Source organism: Scyliorhinus canicula, chromosome 1 (assembly GCF_902713615.1).
Source record: "Scyliorhinus canicula chromosome 1, sScyCan1.1, whole genome shotgun sequence".
Classification (NCBI taxonomy): Eukaryota; Metazoa; Chordata; class Chondrichthyes; order Carcharhiniformes; family Scyliorhinidae; genus Scyliorhinus; species Scyliorhinus canicula.
The window spans coordinates 63,592,345-63,610,988 of NC_052146.1; the positions used below are offsets into that span (position 1 = coordinate 63,592,345).

An 18,644-nucleotide genomic window follows, 5' to 3' on the forward strand; every position below is an offset into this window, starting at 1 on the left:
CTGAAAAGACTTGATCCATTTCTGATTGTGGCCTCAACTTCACTTTCTTGCCTACCCAATACCCTTTTGTGAGCCAAGAAGCTATCAACCTCTGCCTTAAAGAATTCAATGAGCCAGCCTCCACCACTCTAGGAAGAGTGCCAAAGACTCATGACACTCGTGAGAAAGCATTTCTGTCTTAAATAAGAGAACCCTTATTTTTAAACTGTGCCCCCTGGTTACATCTCTCACAATATGAAACATCCTTTCAGCACCCACCCTGTCAACTTCCTCCAGGATTTTATGGCACGATTCTCCAGAAAGATTTCCAAGTGTGGAATTGCCATGAGCTTCCCAATGCTCGCCCAGCAAAACCGGCAATGCAATTCAATGCCTCGCCAGCTGATTCGCCGGGACTCCACTAACAAGGTCGAACAGCTCTTAATCTGCACTTGCTCAGACAGCTCCCAATAATGGCGCCATGGAGAGTAGCCCCAAGATTCGGGGGCGCTTACCTGGGGAGGCTCCTGGATGTGGTGACCATGAGGGATGTCCTGTTCCCCTGGGGATCCTGGAGGCTGAGCCACAAGGCACAGCCAGTGCTGCCTGGGATGAGGTGGCGCCAGCCGTTATTTCCAACAGTATGACTAAGAGGATGGGCCAGCAGTGCAGGAAGAAGGACAACTATCTAGATGGACAACGGCAGCAGACACATGAGGCCACCACCACCTGGAAGTTCCCTCCAAGACACCCACCATCTGATTTGGAACTCTTGCCATTCCTTCACTGTTGCTGGGTCAAAATTCTACAACTCCCTTCCTAACAGCACTGTGGATGTAACTACACCACATGGAATGATGCAGTTCAAGATGGCAGCTCACCACCATCTTCCAATGGGCAATTAGGGATGGGCAATAAACACCAACATTCCATTTGCCTTCCCAATCACTTGCTGTGCCTGATACTAACTTTTTGAGATTCAAGCACCAGGACATTTTGGGCTTTCTGTATATCAGAGTTCACATTTTTCTACATTATACTCCATCTGCCAATGTTTTTGCCATTCACTTAATATCTACATCTCTTTGTAGACTTTTTACCTACTCTTGACAACTTACATGGCACAAAATACACATCCATTAATCCTTCCTTTCCCACAACCTAAATTCCCTCAATTCGTATATCTCGCATTTATCAAGATACGAACAATGCATCCACAATAATATTGTCCTTTCCGGAAATATGTACAATTTTAACATTGAACGCTTGCAACAATAAACTCCAAAGGAAAAATCTTGCATTCCGAGTTCTAAATGTTTCTATAAACACGAGCAGATTATGCTCCGTATAGATTAAGCTTTGTTTATTGTGATACCGGACATATACTTCAGAATGTTGAAGTGCTGGTAGCATTGCTAAGGCGTCCTTCTCGATGATGAAGTACTTTCTTTGATATGGACTGAGGTTTTTTTAAAAGTATCCCACTGGCCTCTCTATTGCTGCCTCTTCATCCTGGATTAGCACTGCCCCCCATCCCCAGGTTTCTGCCATCCATGGCCAGTTTAAAGGGTTTAGAAAAATCAGGGGCGGCCAACACTGGTTTGCTTACCAAAATGGCCCTCAATTTCTAAAATGCTGTTTGGCATTTAGCGGACCATACCATTTTTGCTCGTTTCCGCAACACATTGGTCAAAGGTACCACTATGGTACCTCATAAGCTCCCTTTTGTTCTGGGAATGGGGAAATCTAGTAACGCCTTTACTTTGGTCGTTCTGGGTACCACTCACTCGTCCTTGTCCCACAATGTGTCCAAGGCAGGTCACATCTGCTTTGGCAAACTCGCTTTTTGCCAAATTGATAGCTAAATCAGCCAACTACAGTTGTTTCAGTAACTCCTCCAATTGGTTCACATGCTCCTTCCACCTGTTACTGTAAGCTACCACATCATCCAAATAGACCACACAGTTAGACACTTTAGCCACTATTTGGAGCTGTTGGAATGTAGATTGTTCTTTCGAATTCAAACGGCATCAAGTTACACTGATCCCCCCCCCCCCCCCCCCCCCCCCCCCCCGATGACACAAAGGCAGATATCAGACTGGTACAAAAGGTGAAGTCACACAGATTGGTACAAAAGGTGAAGTCACACGGGATCAGAGGTGAGCTGGCAAGATGGATACAGAACTGGCTAGGTCATAGAAGGCAGAGAGTAGCAATGGAAGGGTGCTTTTTTGATTGGAGGGCTGTGACTAGTGGTGTTCCGCAGGGACCAGTGCTGGGACCTTTGCTGTTCGTAGTATGTATAAATGATTTGGAGAAAAATGTAACTGGTCTGATTAGTAAGTTTGCAGACGACACAAAGGTTGGTGGAATTGCGGATAGCGATGAGGACTATCAGAGGATACACCAGGATTTAGATCATTTGGAGACTTGGGCTGCGAGATGGTAGATGGAGTTTAATCCGGACAAATGTGAGGTAATACATTTTGGAAGGTCTAATACAGGTAGGAAATATACAGTGAATGGTAGAACCCTCAAGAGTATTGACAGTCAGGGGACTTCCGGTGACGGCGGGCGGGAGGCAGCCGTGCAATTGAGGGCCCACGTTCGGGAATGGCATTTTCGGGGCTTTAAGCCCGGTCCCAGGGTCCACGGAGGCGGCAAAAGCAGGGAGAAGGCACAGAGGAGGCATAGTGAAGGCACAGTAAAGGAAAATGTCGAGGGTGAGCAAAAAACGGCCGTAAAGAAAACAGCTGAAGGTCCATCAGGTAGTGGAAAGGTCACTGCGGGGTCACCAAGGAAAATGGAGGCAGGAGCACCAGGGGAGGCAGCATTGCTTACAGCTGAAGAAGTAACTAAGGTAATGGCTGCGGAATTCGAAAGGCAGTTTACAAAATACATGGAGACAATGAGGAAGGAGATGAGGGAGGTTGTGAGTGTGCTGGTGGAGGAGGCAATTTCCCCGGTGACGCCGGTGGTGGCGAGCGCAGTGGCGGAGGTGCGGGAGCAAGGGGAGGCGCTGAAGGAAGTGGAGGAGACATTATTGCAGCATGGTGATCAACTTACCTCGATGGGGAAGGAGATGAGGAAGGTGATGGAGATTAACAAGGATCGGCGAGGAAAAATGGAAAACCTGGAAAACAGATCCAGGCGACAGAATTTGAGGATTGTGGGGCTGCCCGAAGGAGTTGAAGGGCCGAGGCCGACTGAGTATTTTGCTGCGATGTTGGCGAAGCTATTGGGGCAGGGGGTGGATCCCTCCCGATATAAGCTGGATCGGGCTCATCGGTCGTGGAGGCCTGTACCAAAGGCGAGTGAGCCGCCAAGAGTAGTGACTGTGTGCTTCCGTAGGTACAGTGTAAAGGACAAGGTCCTGTGCTGGGCTAAGCAGAAGCGGGTGGTGCAGTGGGCTGGAGCTGTAATACGCGTATACCAGGACTTTAACCGGCTGCCTTCAACTGGGTGAAGTGAGCACTGTACATTAGCAAGGTGCAGTGTGGCATTGTATATCCAGCGAAGCTGAGGATGACCTACAAGTTCAAGGACTTTTATTTTGGGACGGTGGAAGCAGCGGAGGAGTTTGCGAAGGCAGAAGGACTGTGGCAGAAGCGGGTGGTGCAGTGGGCTGGAGCTGATATATGTGTATACCAGGACTTTACGGTGGAGCTGGCGAGGAGGCAGACTGCTTTCAACCGGGTGAAGAGGGCACTGTACAAGGTGCAGTGCGGCAATGTGTATCCAGCGATGCTGAGGGTGACTTACAAGCTCAAGGACTTTTATTTTGGAACGGCGGAAGCAGCGGAGGAGTTTGCAAAGGCAGGACTGTGGCAGAACTGAGAAATTGAGAAATGGTCATGTGCCGATGTACCCTCATGACTATTTTCTTCTTTTTTGTTTCACTGCATGCGGGTGTATGGGCTACAGGAGCCAATGTTGTATATATTTGGACAAGGGAAGTGATGGGACTTTCGCTCGAAGTGAGAGCTCTTTGGGGGGTAGGTGGATATGCGGGGTTTGTGTGCTAAAAGGGGATTTCTGCACTTTCCAAGGGCCGGGCAAGGGGGAAAGGGACCCGGGTGGGGGCCTCCACGCTGGCCGGTTTAAGCCGGCGAGTGAACAGGAGTGAGGTGGGGGGAGGGGCTGTGGCCATCGGAGCCTGGCAGAACAGGGCTCTGGAACAGTAGTCTAGCCGGGGTGGAAAGTTGGGGGGAAGGAACCGAGGTTGGGGGAAGGCGTTTTACAAGAGGCAGTGGATGGGAGGAGTTGGAGAGGGGAGGTGTTAACATCACTTGGGTATCATGTACGGTACTCTTTCAGAGATTGGATGGCATTGAGTGTTTGGGGGGAGGCGGGGGGAGTGACCATGGGGGGTCCCGAACTCCTTTTTCTTTTTCTCCTTTGTTTTTTGTTTCCATCGTGGGAGGGTTTGTTTTATTGGATGCATATATTGACAGGTGGGCCGTTGTTTGGGGTGGTGGGAGGATGGGATCGTTGTTATTGTTAAGGGGATTGATTTTGTATTTGTTACCATTTACTGTTGTGGGTGGGGTGTAAATTTTGAAAGAAAAATGTGAAAATGGAGAATAAAACATTTAAAAAAAAAGAGTATTGACAGTCAGAAAGATCTTGGTGTACAGATCCACAGGTCACTGAAAGCGGCAACACAGGTGGAGAAGGTAGTCAAGAAGACAGACGGCATGCTTGCCTTCATTGGCCAGGGCACTGAGTATAAAAATTGGCAAGTCATGTTGCAGTTGTATAGAACCTTAGTTAGGCCACACTTGGAGTATAGTGTTCAATTCTGGTTGCCACACTACCAGAGGATGTGGAGGCTTTAGAGAGGGTGCAGAAGGGATTTACCAGGATGTTGCCTGGTAAGGAGAGCGTTAGCTATGAGGAGGGGTTGAATAAACTCGGTTTGTTCTCACTGGAACAATGGAAGTTGAGGAGCGACCTGATAGAGGTCGACAAAATCATGAGGGGCATAGACAGAGTGGATATTCAGAGACATCTTTCCAGGGTAGAGGGGTCAATTACTAGGGGGTATTGGTTTAAGGTGCGAGGGGCAAGGTTTAGCGATGTACGAGGTAAGCTTTTTACACAGAGGGTAGTGGGTGCCTGGAACTCGCTGACGGAGGTGGTGCTGGAAGCAGGGACAATAGTGACGTTTAAGGGGCATCTTGACAAATACATGAATAGGATGAGAATAGAGGGATATGGACCCCCGGAAGCGTAGAAGATTTTAGTTTAGACGGGCAGCATGGTCGGCGCAGGCTTGGAGGGCTGAAGGGCCTGTTCCTGTGCTGTACTTTTCTTTGTTCTTTGTTCTATTTATCTCCTTCGCCCCGGGTGTTAAAGGAACCCGTCAATATCCCTTTAATTAGGTCGATTTTCAACAGAAATGGTGTGCTGCCGATCCTATCGATACAATCCTCCCAAGTTTTGAATCGGATTCAAATCCGTTTTGGCGATGGCCGGTTGTGTTAGTATCTAAGCCGGATTGAACAAACCCGGCTTTGTTCCATCTGGCTTAGATACTAAAACAACCGGCGAACTCCAACTACTCATTCTCAGCTCAATTAACTGATTCTCCAACATGTTTTGGGTTATCACTTCTAGCTGAGCTAGTTTCTCTTGGTTTAGTCGACATGGATGCTGTTTTATCAGGTTGGAGTCACCTAGGTCTACATCATGATCAGTTAGTATAGTGCACCCTGGGGTGTCCCTAAAAATTTGCTCATGCTTTTGCAATATCTGTTGTCCTTCTAAGTATGCAAACTCAGTCTCTAACTATTCTAGTATTACTGCCTTTGCTAGTTGTACCACAGGAGGGTCGCTCTGGGAACTGTCGATCTCTTCTCCCACCTCACTCTTACTATCTCTGTCCTCTTCCACTACTTCTATCACCAGACACACTGGTTCCTTCCTATCTTCTTCCCTGCAATTATATTTTTTCAACATATTTATGTGACATAATCGGTCCTTCTTTCTGGAGTACCTATTAAGTAAGTCACCTTACTCACTCTCCTAACTACCTTATAGGGCACCTGCATTTTGCTTTCCGTGGTTTGCCTTCCAAAGGCTACTATACCAGTACCTCTTCCCCAGCGTGGAATGTTCTGGACCTGACATGTTTTTCTGCCCAAATTTCCATTCTTGCTGCCAAAACCTTTAAATGCTCTTGGGCTACCTGACAAGCTTCTGTGAATCTTTCCAGAAACGTGGACACGTAATCCAACATTGAGGATTTGTCTTTTTGTTTCAGAAACATCTATTTAATCAATTTTAATGGATCCCATATTTCATTGCAATTAACCAATTCAAATGTGCTAAACTTGAGTAGATTCGTTTGGAGAATCTCTAGTAGCAAATAGTGAAAAATCCAATCCCTTGTCCCAACCTCTTGGATATTTATGGCAATAGGCCCCAATCATGGTTTTGAGAGCGCTGCTGATATCTCTCCAAGGCTCCTTGAGTTTATGGATGATAGGCGGTTGATGTTAATTGCTCGATACCTAAACTGCGAATTATGTCCTGGAAAGTTTTAGACATCCTGGTCAGATTGTACCTCTAAGGCTAAGCCATAGTGTGTGCAGAAGTGCGTCAACTTTTCCACTACTATCTTAGCTATAATTGTTCTCAAAGGTATATCTTCCGGAAATTAGGTGGCCATATCCAAGACCATAAGAATGTACGGATGCCTTGCTTTTGTTTTAGGCAATGGTCCTACACAATCTACCAATACCCTTCAAACACTGGTATGGGTATTAAAGGTGCAGGTTTAATCCCATGTTGCGGTTTACCTATTGTCTGACAGGTTCTACAGAATCACACTACACTCTTATGCAAACCTGTCCAGGAAAAATGCCTTACGACTGTTGCCTGATTTTCCGAATTATCACATGTCCAGCCATTGACCTCTCATGTGCTACCCACAGTATTTCTCCACAATATTTGAGTGGTACCATTCCACATCTGCAGATCTATGAGGGTGTCTCTGCTTCCTCATCAGTATTTCGTTCTTAACGTAATAGCACTCTGGAACCACTTCAGCCTCAACTTCTGTGAGAACTAACTACTAATCTATGTAACTCTTGGTCTGCCTCCTGGGCCTAAATTAATGAAATCCTACCAAATACTTCCTCGGAATTATCCTTATCCTCAAAGATAGTCCTGGCTATTCTACCATCCAGTGATGGTGTGACTTTAATCTCTGGTGATGAACTTTGTTTCGCTATTGCCCTGATCACCACAAATGACAGAAAAGTATCTGGAAACTATTCCTGTGGTACTGGGCACAGTCCCCAGCTGCCACGCCGGGTTCACGATTTGTGTGACCACACGTGTCCCGCGCTGTTGGAAACTCGGCCCATTGGGAGCAGATAATCGCAGGTGGGCCGGCCGATGAGGCACCAACGGCATTGCGACTGCGCGGGCCGTGTGTTACGAAGATGCCATTTTGGAGGGGCGGAACGTGGCTGACCGGTGTCAAAGCAGCGCTGGCCCTGATTTTGGCATCGGAGCCCATTCTCTGCCTGATCGCCAAACATGATTTTGGTATCGGCCAACGGAGAATCCCGCCCATTGTGTTACTATTTTCCAATCCACTGGAACCCTTCCAAAAGTCAAGGAATTTTGGAAAATTATAAACAGTGCTATCTCTGCAGCTAATTATTTTAAGTCCCTTGAGTGTAGCCATTAATTCCTGGGGACTTGTCAGTCTTAAGGTCCAGAGGTTTTCCCAATATGTTTCCCCGGTGATGGTAATTGTTTTAAATTTCAAGCCTGTTCTGCCTATCCTGATAAGAATACCATTTCAGTTCTGGTCTCAGCCATGAGGGTCTTTTCTCCAGTGTCTCTCTATCCTTCCTCGAAATGTGAAGAGCAGGGCTATGCACATATTCTATATGCAGTCCAGCCAAGCTTCAATGCAGCATTGTCATAGCTTCTCTTTCTTTTCAATTCTGTCCATCCAAAAATAAATCCCAGTGCTTGATTTGCTTTTGTCATAGCCGTATTAATCTGTGTCACTATTCTCGGTGATTTGTGTATCTATGCCCCTGGAGCTCTTTGCTCTTCTATCCTATTTTGATTCTTATTATCTAACAGTATGTGGTTTCCTTTTCCTTTTTCCAAAATGGGCAATCTCACACCTATCGATATTCAAATTCATTTGTCAATTCCATGTCCACGTTACCAGTTTATTAATGTCTGCTTATATTTTCAGCATTCCTTCCTCATAACAAAGATCTTGGCGATCAGGGATCAGCTTTATGGTTCTGATCAGAACTGCTTCCGGTGCACAAAAGTCTCAGTTGTACCAGAACTGGATGTATGACTCAAAGTGAAGTAAGCAAGAATGAAGACAGCAGCTGATCACAGGGCGTTGCCAGTCACAGAGTGTGAACTTGGGAATTTGGTAAGTGAGGGAGGAAGTGGAATGAGAGAGGAGTGAAACAGGTAATTGATGGCTGCAGAGTATTTTGCTCAGTTATCTTTCAAAATTAGTGTAATTTATTAGTAATCATAAAATTTCACTGGTATTAGTACGGTTTACAAGCCGTAGGGCAGCATGGTAGCATTGTGGATAGCAGAATTGCTTCACAGCTCCAGGGTCCCAGGTTCGATTCCTGGCTTGGGTCACTGTCTGTGCGGAGTCTGCACGTTCTCCCCGTGTGTGCGTGGGTTTCCTCCGGGTGCTTCGGTGTCCTCCCACAGTCCAAAGATGTGCAGGTTAGGTGGATTGGCCATGCTAAATTGCCCTTAGTGTCCAAAAATTGCCCTTAGTGTTGGGTTACTGGGTTACGGGGAAAGGGTGAAGGTGTGGGCTTGGGTAGGGTGCTCTTTCAAAGAGCTGGTGCAGACTTGATGGGCCGAATGGAAACAATCTGCCCGCAGCTATCCTATCTATTACCTTCATCATTTTATATGTTTCTATAAGATCCCCCCTCATCCTTCTAAATTCCAACGAGTACAGTCCCAGTCTACTCAACCTCTCCTCGTAATCCAACCCCTTCAACTCTGGGATTAACCTAGTGAATCTCCTCTGCACACCCTTTGCTTTCTATTAATAAACCAATCCTTTATCCATGCTACTACTTTATCCTTAATGCCATGCATCTTTATCTTATGCAGCAACCTTTTGTGTGGCACCTTGTTAAAGGCTTTCTGGAAATCCAGATATACCACATCCATTGGCTCCCCGTTATCTACTGCGCTGGTAATGTCCTCAAAAAATTCCACTAAATTAGTTAGGCACAACCTGCCCTTTATGAACCCATGCTGCGTCTGCCCAATGGGACAATTTCTATCCAGATGCCTCACTGTTTCTTCCTTGATGATAGATTCCAGCATCTTCCCTACTACCAAAGTTAAGCTCACTGGCCTATAATTTCCTGCTCTCTGCCTACCTCCTTTTTTAAACAGTGGTGTCACGTTTGCTAATTTCCAATCCACCGGGACCACCCCAGAGTCTAGTGAATTTTGGCAAATCATTACTAGTTCATCTGCAATTTCCCTAGCCATCTCTTTTAGCACTCTGGGGTGCATTCCATCAGGGCTTTAGCTGAGAGTCATAGATTCATTGGGATTGAGATTGAGTGACAGACATTGCAATGCATCAGGAAGAGGGAACGTTATCTGGACACTCTGTTCCAGTAGGCAGTCTTAGGTTAGGGTCTTCTGGTTTGGCCAGCGACAGAAGGGTGTGACTGAAGCTAGGAGAGGAGGCGCTTCAGTCCTTGCAATTGTCCTATAAGTTTTGAGGTTCTTGCAGCTAATGGGGATGAAAGTAGGGTGGATGAGCAAACTGACCACAGCACCATGGTGCAGGAAAGCATTCAAGTGGGAGGAGTTAATAGAAATATAGTAGTAGGGGACAATATAGTCGTGGGAATTGATACCGCTTTCTGCAGTCGAGAGCGTAAACCCAGGCACTTGTGTTGCTTAACTGGTACCAGGGTTCACTGTTCGGGGCTGGAGAGGAACTATCACATCGCGCAAGCCTCCAGCTTGTAACATAAGTAATACTGCTGGGTGGAATGAAAATGTTAGTTTTCTGTTTACCATCTAACTGGCAGCCTGACAGAAAAGAAGCTTCTGCCCAGGTTGAACAACTGCACTGTTTCTGCTGGAAATTCTGCATCACCGCCTACAAGACTAATTCACCTCTGCGTGCCTATCTCAATGTAACGTATGGACTCAACATCATCGGAAACTAAATTAGACAGCAACAGTTTTCAACCTGCTGATCTCCGTAAAGGAATACCTCATTGGATTTTGATTCTGGATCTGGAACCCACGCAAAACAATATTTATTTTCCCTGTGGTCTCTGCATTGCAAATCTTTCTTTTCTCCATCCCTCTTTAATGCCCCAGAGTGGAGGCAACACTGCACCCCTCCTTTTGTGTTTTTAGTGTATGCAAATAAACTAACCCTCTGAGTTCATCCCATTTCGAGATTACTGTGGGGTTATTAATAGAAAATTATGTCATACCAAAACTTAGGGGTTGAAAAATATGCCACCGCTTATAAAGGGGGAAGCGAATCAAAAACACCTTTCAGTTTATGGACGGGTAGTGAGAGAAGTAACTGTTGCTATTTAAATTAACACCCTTCCTCTGTCACATTCGGGATTATGAGCAGTTATGGGTTAAATTAAAAAAGTGAACCTCAAAGGTAATCCCTCTGGATGATTACCTAACCCTAACCCAAATTAGCACAATATAAATAAGATTAGAGAAATTAATGTGTGACTCAAAGACTATTGTGGAACAAAAGGATTTTTATTCTTTGGGTATTGGCACCAGTACCGGGGAAAGTAGGAACTATCGTTGGGACAGGCTGTACTGTTGGGACAGGCCACACCCAAACCATACTGGGACCAGTGTTCTGGCATGTTGTACAACTAAGATGGTAGAGAGGGCTTTAAATTAAATAGTAGGGGGAATAGGATCACGTGAGAGACATAGTTAATCACAAGGTAACAACAAGGTACCAGAGCAGAGTAGCGATTTGGGTAAAGATAACCAGAGTGTGGCAAGAAGGGACAGAGAGTACATTTTAAGAGTATAACAGCAGATAAGGTCAGAGATAACAAAAATGTTAAAAAGAGTTAAAGGCTCTGTATCCGAATTGCATTGGTAATAAAATGGATGAACTTTTAGTACAGATAGAAATAAATATGACCCGACAGCCATCAAGGGAAACATGACTGCAAAGTGTCATAGACTGTGTCCTGAAAATTGAAAGGTATTTGACTTCTCGAAAAGATTTGACTTCTCGAAAAGGTAGGAAAAAGTGGTAGGGTAGCTCTGTTAATCAAAGATGTCAGTACAAGTAAGGTCATCTCTCAGTAGTGAGACATGACCTTAGCTCAAAAGAGCAGTTAGGGTAGAGATACAAAATGAGAAAAGTAAGAAGTGACTTGCTGGAGTCATTTATAAGCCCCCTAACAGTAGTTATAATGTAGGGCAGAGCATACAGGAATAAATAAATGAGGTATGTAAGAAATGTACTGCAATAACCATGGGTGACTTTACTCTACATGTAGATTGGGCGAATCAGATTGGTAAAGATAGCCTGGACAATGATTTCATTTTGTATGCAGCACAATTTCTTCAAGCAGTATGTTCTAGAGCTAACCGTGGAGCAGGCTATTCTAGGCATGGTAATGTACAGAGCGCCAGGATTAATCAATAACCCCATGGTAAAGGAGCTTTTATGTTATAGTGATCATAACATGGTAGAATTTCATATTCAGTTTAAAGGGTGGACCTAAAATTCGTGTTTTCAACCCAAAAAGAGCTAAATATAAGGACTATCTTAGGTGACTGTTTGGAGTCAGTGGATTGGCCCATATTCAAGAACTCAGCAGCCAACCTAAACAAGTATGCTACTACTTTCACAGACTTCATCAGTGTGTTGAGGACTGCGTGCCAAAGAAGGTAATACGAGCGTTTCCTAATCGGAAACCATGGTTCAACCGGAAGATCCATTCCCTATTGAAGTCCAGGTCTGAGGCGTTTAAGATGGGAGACCTTGACCTATACAAGAAATCTAGGTACGACCTCCGTAAGGCCATCATGGATACCAAGAGACACCACCAGACTAGAGTCTTGGACTAAGGTTACAGATTCCCATTGATTGTTTCAAGGCTTGCGCAATATAACGGGTTATAAAGCAAGTAGAGTAGAATCTCTGGTAACTGAGAATCTCTCTCTGATAAGCTTAATGCAATTGATGCTTGCTTTGAGAAGGAAGGTAATGAATTAATGTCACCTGCCACAATAGCCTTGGATACATTTATATCTACAGTCAAAGCCTCAGAGGTCAGATTGGCCTTCTTGAAAGTGAATCCATGGAAAGCAATGGGTCCTGATGGAGTCCCTGGCCTTGCAATTAGATCCTGCGCGGACCGGTTGGTGGGTATTTGCAGACATCTTCAATCTCTCCTTACTCCTTTCTTAGGTTCCCACCTCATTTAAAAAGACCACTATCATACCGGTGCCAAATAAACCATTATCATACCGGTATTTGCACTGAGTGCTGAATTTGGGTGCATTTGAGTGCTATAGTGAGAGTTTGGTGACTGAGGGAGTTAGGTGAGGAGGGAGCAAGACGCTCCGTTCATTTCATTTCATAGAGCGAGAAGGGAGCCGGGAGTTTACAGAGTGCAGCTGACTGGGAGCAGAGTCGGAGGGCGGAGTTCCAAGTGGTCCACAGGGCAGCTATATTCTGTAAGGTAAGAGGGGATAGAGGCGATGGCAGTTGCATGCTCCTCCTGTAGGATGTGAGTGGTGAGGGGTACCACCGGTGTTCCCGCTGACTATACCTGCGGGAAGTGCACCCAATTCTAGCTCCTCAGAGACCGTGTAAGGGAACTGGAGCTGGAGCTGGATGAACCCCTCACCTAACTCCCTCAGTTAACATCCAGGAGGCAGAGGGGGTAATAGAGGAGAGTTACAGGGAGGTAGCCACACCCAAGGTACAGGACAAGAGTAGCTGGGTTACAGTCAGGGGGAGGAAAACAAACAGGCAGACAGTGCAGGGATCCCTCGTGGCCGTTCCCCTTAAAAACAAGTATATCATTTTGGATGCTGTTGGGGCAAGGTCCTAGCGGACGGGTCTCTGGCCCTGAGTCTGGCTCTGTGGCTCAGAAGGGAAGGGGTGAGAATAGAAAAGCAATAGTGATAGGAGACTCAATGGTTAGGGGAATAGATAGGAGATTCTGTGGTCGCAAGCGAGAGTCCCGGAAGGAATGTTGCCTCCTAGGTGCCAGGGCCAGGGATGTCTCGGATCGAGCCTATAGGATTCTTAAGGGAGAGGGTGAGCAACCAGAAGTCGTGGTGCACATGGGCACCAACGACATAGTTAAGAAAATAGATTAGGATCTAAAAAGTGATTTTAGGGCGTTAGGTTGGAAGCTAAAGAGCAGGACAAGCAGAGTAGTGATCTCAGGATCGCTACCGGTGCCACGTGCAAGTGAGGCAAGGAACAGAGAGCGAGTGCCGCTGAACACGTGGCTACAGGGCTGGTGCAGGAGGGAAGGCTTCAGATATGTGGATCATTGGGCTATCTTCTGGGGAAGGTGGGACCTGTAAATGAAGGACGGATTGCACCTAAACTGGAGGGGCACCAATATCCTGGGTGGGAGGTTAGCTGAAGGGTAACCCTTTTCGGGAGGGTTTAAACTAGTTTGGCAGGGGGATGGGAATCAGAGCTATGGATCAGAGGATAGAGTAGCTGTTGAACAGGCAGAAATAGTATGCAGCAAGTCTGCGAGGAAGGATAGACTGTTGATAAGGCAAAGTTGCACACAGTGGAATGGGTTAAAGTGTGTCTGTTTCAATGCAAGGAGTGCCAGGAATAAGGGAGATGAACTTAGAGGATGGATCAGTATTTGGAACTACGATGTTGTGGCCATTACAGAGACATGGATTTCACAGGAGCAGGAATGGTTGTTAGATATAGAACATAGAACATAGAACAGTACAGCACAGAACAGGCCCTTCGGCCCTCGATGTTGTGCCGAACAATGATCACCCTACTTAAACCCACGTAACCCGTATACCCATATCCCAACAATCCCCCCCATTAACCTTACACTACGGGCAATTTAGCATGGCCAATCCACCTAACCCGCACATCTTTGGACTGTGGGAGGAAACCGGAGCACCCGGAGGAAACCCACGCACACACGGGGAGGACGTGCAGACTCCACACAGACAGTGACCCAGCCGGGAATTGAACCTGGGACCCTGGAGCTGTGAAGCATTGATGCTAACCACCATGCTACCGTGAGGCCCTGGGGTCTAGATATTTTCAGAAGAATAGGGAGGGAGGTAAAAGAGGAGGGGGAGTGGCACTGTTAATTAGGGAGTGCATCACAGCTGCAGAAAAGGAGGTAGTTGAAGAGGGTTTGTCTACTGAGTCAGTATGGGTGGAAGTCAGAAACAGGAAAGGAGCAGTCACTTTATTGGGAGTTTTCTATAGACCCCCCAATAGCAGCAGAGAGATAGAGGAACAGATTGGGCGGCAGATCTTGGAAAAGTACAGAAGTAACAGAGTTGTTGTCATGGGTGACTTCAACTTCCCTAATATTGACTGGAACCTCCTTAGTTCAAATGGTTTGGATGGAGCAGATTTTTTCAGGTGTGTACAGGAAGGATTCCTGACTCAATATGTAGATAGGCCAACTAGGGGGGAGGCCAAATTGGACTTGGTGCCCGGCAACGAACCAGGCCAGGTGTCAGATGTCTCGGTGGGAGAGCATTTCGGTGACAGTGATTACAACTCCTTGACCTTTACCATAGTCATGGAGAGGGATAGGAACAGACAGTATGGGAAGGTATTTAATTGGGGGAGGGGAAATTATACTGCTATTAGACAGGAGCTGAGGAGCATAAAGTGGGAACAATTATTCTTGGGAAAATGGACAACAGTAATGTGGGGACTGTTTAAGGAGCACTTGCGGCGAGTGCTAAATAGTTTTGTCCCACTGAGACAAGGAAGGAATGGTAAGGTGAAGCAGCCTTGGATGACAAGAGAAGTGACAGATGATGGGAACATAAGTGGAGAGACACAAAGGGGGAAAGAAAGATAGAAATGAACGGCAGAAAAGAAGAAAGCAAAAGTGGAAGGCAGAGAAACCAGGGCTAGCAGCAAATAGGACCATAGTACAAAAAGAGCTTGTGAAAAATGTTAAAAAGACAAGTCTAAAGGCATCGTATCCCACTCCTGACATTGACTTTTCGGCAGCGCGGTAGCACAAGTGGATAGCACTGTGGCTTCACAGCGCCAGGGTCCCAGGTTCAATTCACCGCTGGGTCTCTGTCTGTGCGGAGTCTGCACGTTCTCCCCGTGTCTGCGTGGGTTTCCTCCGGGTGCTCCGGTTTCCTCCCACAGTCCAAAGACGTGCAGGTTAGATGGATTGACCATGATAAATTGCCCTTAGTGACCAAATAGGTTAGGAGAGGTTATTGGGTTGCCAGGATAGGGTGGAAGTGAGGGCTTGGGTGGGTCGGTGCAGACTCGATGGGCCAAGTGGCCTCCTTCTGCATTGTATGTTCTATGTATCTGAATACACAGAGCATTCGCAATAAGGTAGATGAATTAACAGTGCAAATTGTTATACACGGGTACGCCATGATTACGATTATGGAGATATGGCTACAGGGTGACCAAGTCTGGGAACTGAATATTCAAGGGTATTCCATATTTATTAAGGACAGGCAAAAAAGAATGGAAGTGCTGGGTGGTGTTACTTAAGGATGAAATCAATGCAGTAGTGAGAGAGAATATTGGCTCAGAAAATCTAGATGTAGAATCGGTCTGGGTGGAACTAAGAAGCAACAAAGGGCAGAAAACCTTTAGTGACAGTTGTCCATACGTCTCCAAGCAGCAGTGGTAACTGTGGTAAAATAGCCAACGGCCTGAATCATAGTCCCGATACAGAATTGGACACTTTAAATTAAAATCACAGTCAGAACCACAGACAGGCCTGATGGGAAGTCAAACAGCCAAATTAGAATATACTGGACAGAGGCAGACAGCCAGGGCAAGTCTGGGCTTGTCCTGTAAACAGGAGATGGGAAGATAATCAGTCCCATTCAAATGGATCAATTATGAGGGGCATAGACAGAGTGGATAGTCAGAGGCTTTTTCCCAGGGTAGAGGGGTCAATTACTAGGGGGCATAGGTTTAAGGTGTGAGGGGCAAGGTTTAGAGGAGATGTACGAGGTAAGCTTTTTACACAGAGGGTAGTGGGTGCCTGGAACTCGCTGCCGGAGGTGGTGGAAGCAGGGATGATAGTGACATTTAAGGGGCATCTTGACAAATACATGAATAGGATGGGAATAGAGGGATATGGACCCCGGAAGTGCAGAAGATTTTAGTTTAGACGGGCAGCATGGGTCGGCACAGGCTTGGAGGGCCTGTTCCTGTGCTGTACTTTTCTTTGTTCTTTGTTATAGATTGTTCAGATGAAACCAGACTTTCGGGCACCTAGATTTCCCGGCATTACCTTATATGGAATAAGGCTATGCATGGGCAATGTACGGGGGGGGGGGGGGGGGGGGGGAGATGGGGCATGGAGCTCTTGGTGTCCTCCAGAGTTGCAATCGACAACTCCATTGGGTGTTGCAACCCCCGCCCAGTGACCTCATTGGCTGAGGGCCAGAGAAATTTCTGAAAGGGCGCAAAGAAGGGGATAAGAAAAGGACATTAGGGGCTCTCCCGAGCAAAGATTCAACACAGAAACAACAAAGAAGACTCAATGGCAGACCAGAGAATGGATGGAACCAGTGTGTGAGACCCACCTTGGCAGAAGAGGGCGCTAAATCGATTGAGGATTGGACCAGCAGCTCAATCAAGTTCATCGGCACTGGTAGTATTGGAATCTTGGGCAGATAATATTTGGGAGAATAACTATATTATTGTGTTGGTGCATAAATTTGGGTTGAATCGTGAACCTATGTTTATCCTTTGTTCATCTCACAAAAAAAATTCAGGTTTTGTTGTCTGTAAATTATTAGGCACTTATTAGACAAAATAAGGGCACCTGGGTAAAACGTTTTAATAATAAACTGGTTGAAGCACCGGACACACATGACGGCAGCGAGAATGAGCAAGTTTTTTGGGGTAGAAGACAGTTATATGAGGTGCAAGGGCAGTCCTGCAAACCATGTCCACATGTTTTGGGCACGCCCAGAGCTTAGAGAGTTCATGCAAGGGTTCACGAGGGCAATGTCCGAGGTGCTTAACACACGGGTGGTGCCGAGTCCAGAGATAGCGATCTTTGGAGTGTCAGAAGACACGGGAGTTCTTGGTCTTTGCCTCCCTAGTAGCCCGGAGACAGATTTTATTAATGTGGAGGGACTTGGGTTACCAACATGGCTGGGTTTCTCAGCCTTGAGAAAATAAAGTTTGCCTTAAGAGAGTCTACGCTAGGGTTCTCTCGGAGGTGGCAGCCGTTCGTCGACTTTCTCGGGGAAAATTAAAATGTCAGCAGCAGCAGCAATCCGTGGGGGGGGGGGTGGCGAGTGCTTCATTGGGATGGTGTGGGAAGACTGGGTTGCGTGGGGTAATGTCTATTTAATTGTTATTGTATATCCTATTTTTGCACTATGTTAATGTTCACTCGTTTGTTTTGTTATTATTGTTACTACTGTTTTATTATGATAAATTCTGCAAAACCGTCATAAAAATACTAAAAAAAAATATAAATAAACTGGTCGAAGTGTCTAATAATTTACAGACAACAAAACTCACTGGAGTTTTTTGAGGATGTAACTAATAGAATAGATAAGTATGAACCAGTGGACGTGGTGTATTTGGATTGTCAGAAAGCTAAAGTCTCACATAAGAGGTTAGTGAGCAAAATTAAAGCACATGGGATTGGGGGTAATGTATTGGCATGGATTGAGAATTGGTCAGCAGACAAGAAACAGAGTAAGAATAAAGGTGTATTTTTCGAAGTGCCAGGCAGTAACAAATGGGGTCCTGTAGTGATCAGTGCTTGGTAGCCCAGCTATCAATGATTTGGATGAGGGAGCCAAGAGTAATATTTCAAAGTTTGCTGATGACACAAACTTGGTGGAAATATGAGCGATGAGGAGGATGTTAAGAGGCTTCAAAGCGATTGCAACAAAATGAATGCGCGGGCAAAAACATGGCAGATGCAGTAAAACGGGAATGAATGTGAAGTTATCCACTTTGGACGGAGGAACAGAATGGCAGAGTATTATTTAAATGCTGATAGACTGGGAAATATTGACGTACATAGGAGCTGGGTTCCTGAGTACACCAGTCACTGAACACAAACACAGACACAGAACAGAAACAGAAAATATTGAAAACAAGCATACAGGCACAGCAAGCAATTAGGATGCCATATGGTATGCTGAGATGAAGAGGAACTTCTTCACTCAGTGGATGGTGATCCAGTGGAATTCTACATCACAGAAGGCTTTGCAGGCCAAGTCACTGAATATATAATGAAATAGATGGGTTTAAAGACTGTAAAGGTGTCAAGGGGTATGGGACGAGTGCAGGAGTATGATGTTGAGAGAGAGGATCAGCCATGATCATATTAAATGGTGGAGCAGGAAAGGCTGGATCTTGCTCCTATTTTCGATGTTTCTATTATCTATAATCTTTATTAGTG

General features: G+C 45.9%; 1 protein-coding gene and 1 long non-coding RNA gene across 3 annotated transcripts in view; one reads left to right on the forward strand and one right to left on the reverse strand.

The window, feature by feature from the left end:
• acads (acyl-CoA dehydrogenase short chain) overlaps positions 1-18,644 on the reverse strand; it is a 239,708-nt gene that overhangs the window by 210,798 nt on the left and 10,266 nt on the right. Inside the window, exon 1 of one of the 2 annotated variants that reach the window (XM_038791616.1) lies at positions 1,823-1,911. The exons of the other annotated variant lie outside the window; for it this stretch is intronic. The gene's annotated coding sequence lies outside the window, so the exon portion shown is untranslated. Of the gene's footprint in view, positions 1-1,822; positions 1,912-18,644 lie in introns of those variants that run through there. 2 annotated transcript variants of the gene reach the window in all.
• Positions 8,205-10,431, forward strand: LOC119963084. Its single transcript, XR_005460024.1, has 2 exons — positions 8,205-8,398; positions 10,059-10,431. It is a non-coding gene; the product is annotated as an uncharacterized LOC119963084 (long non-coding RNA).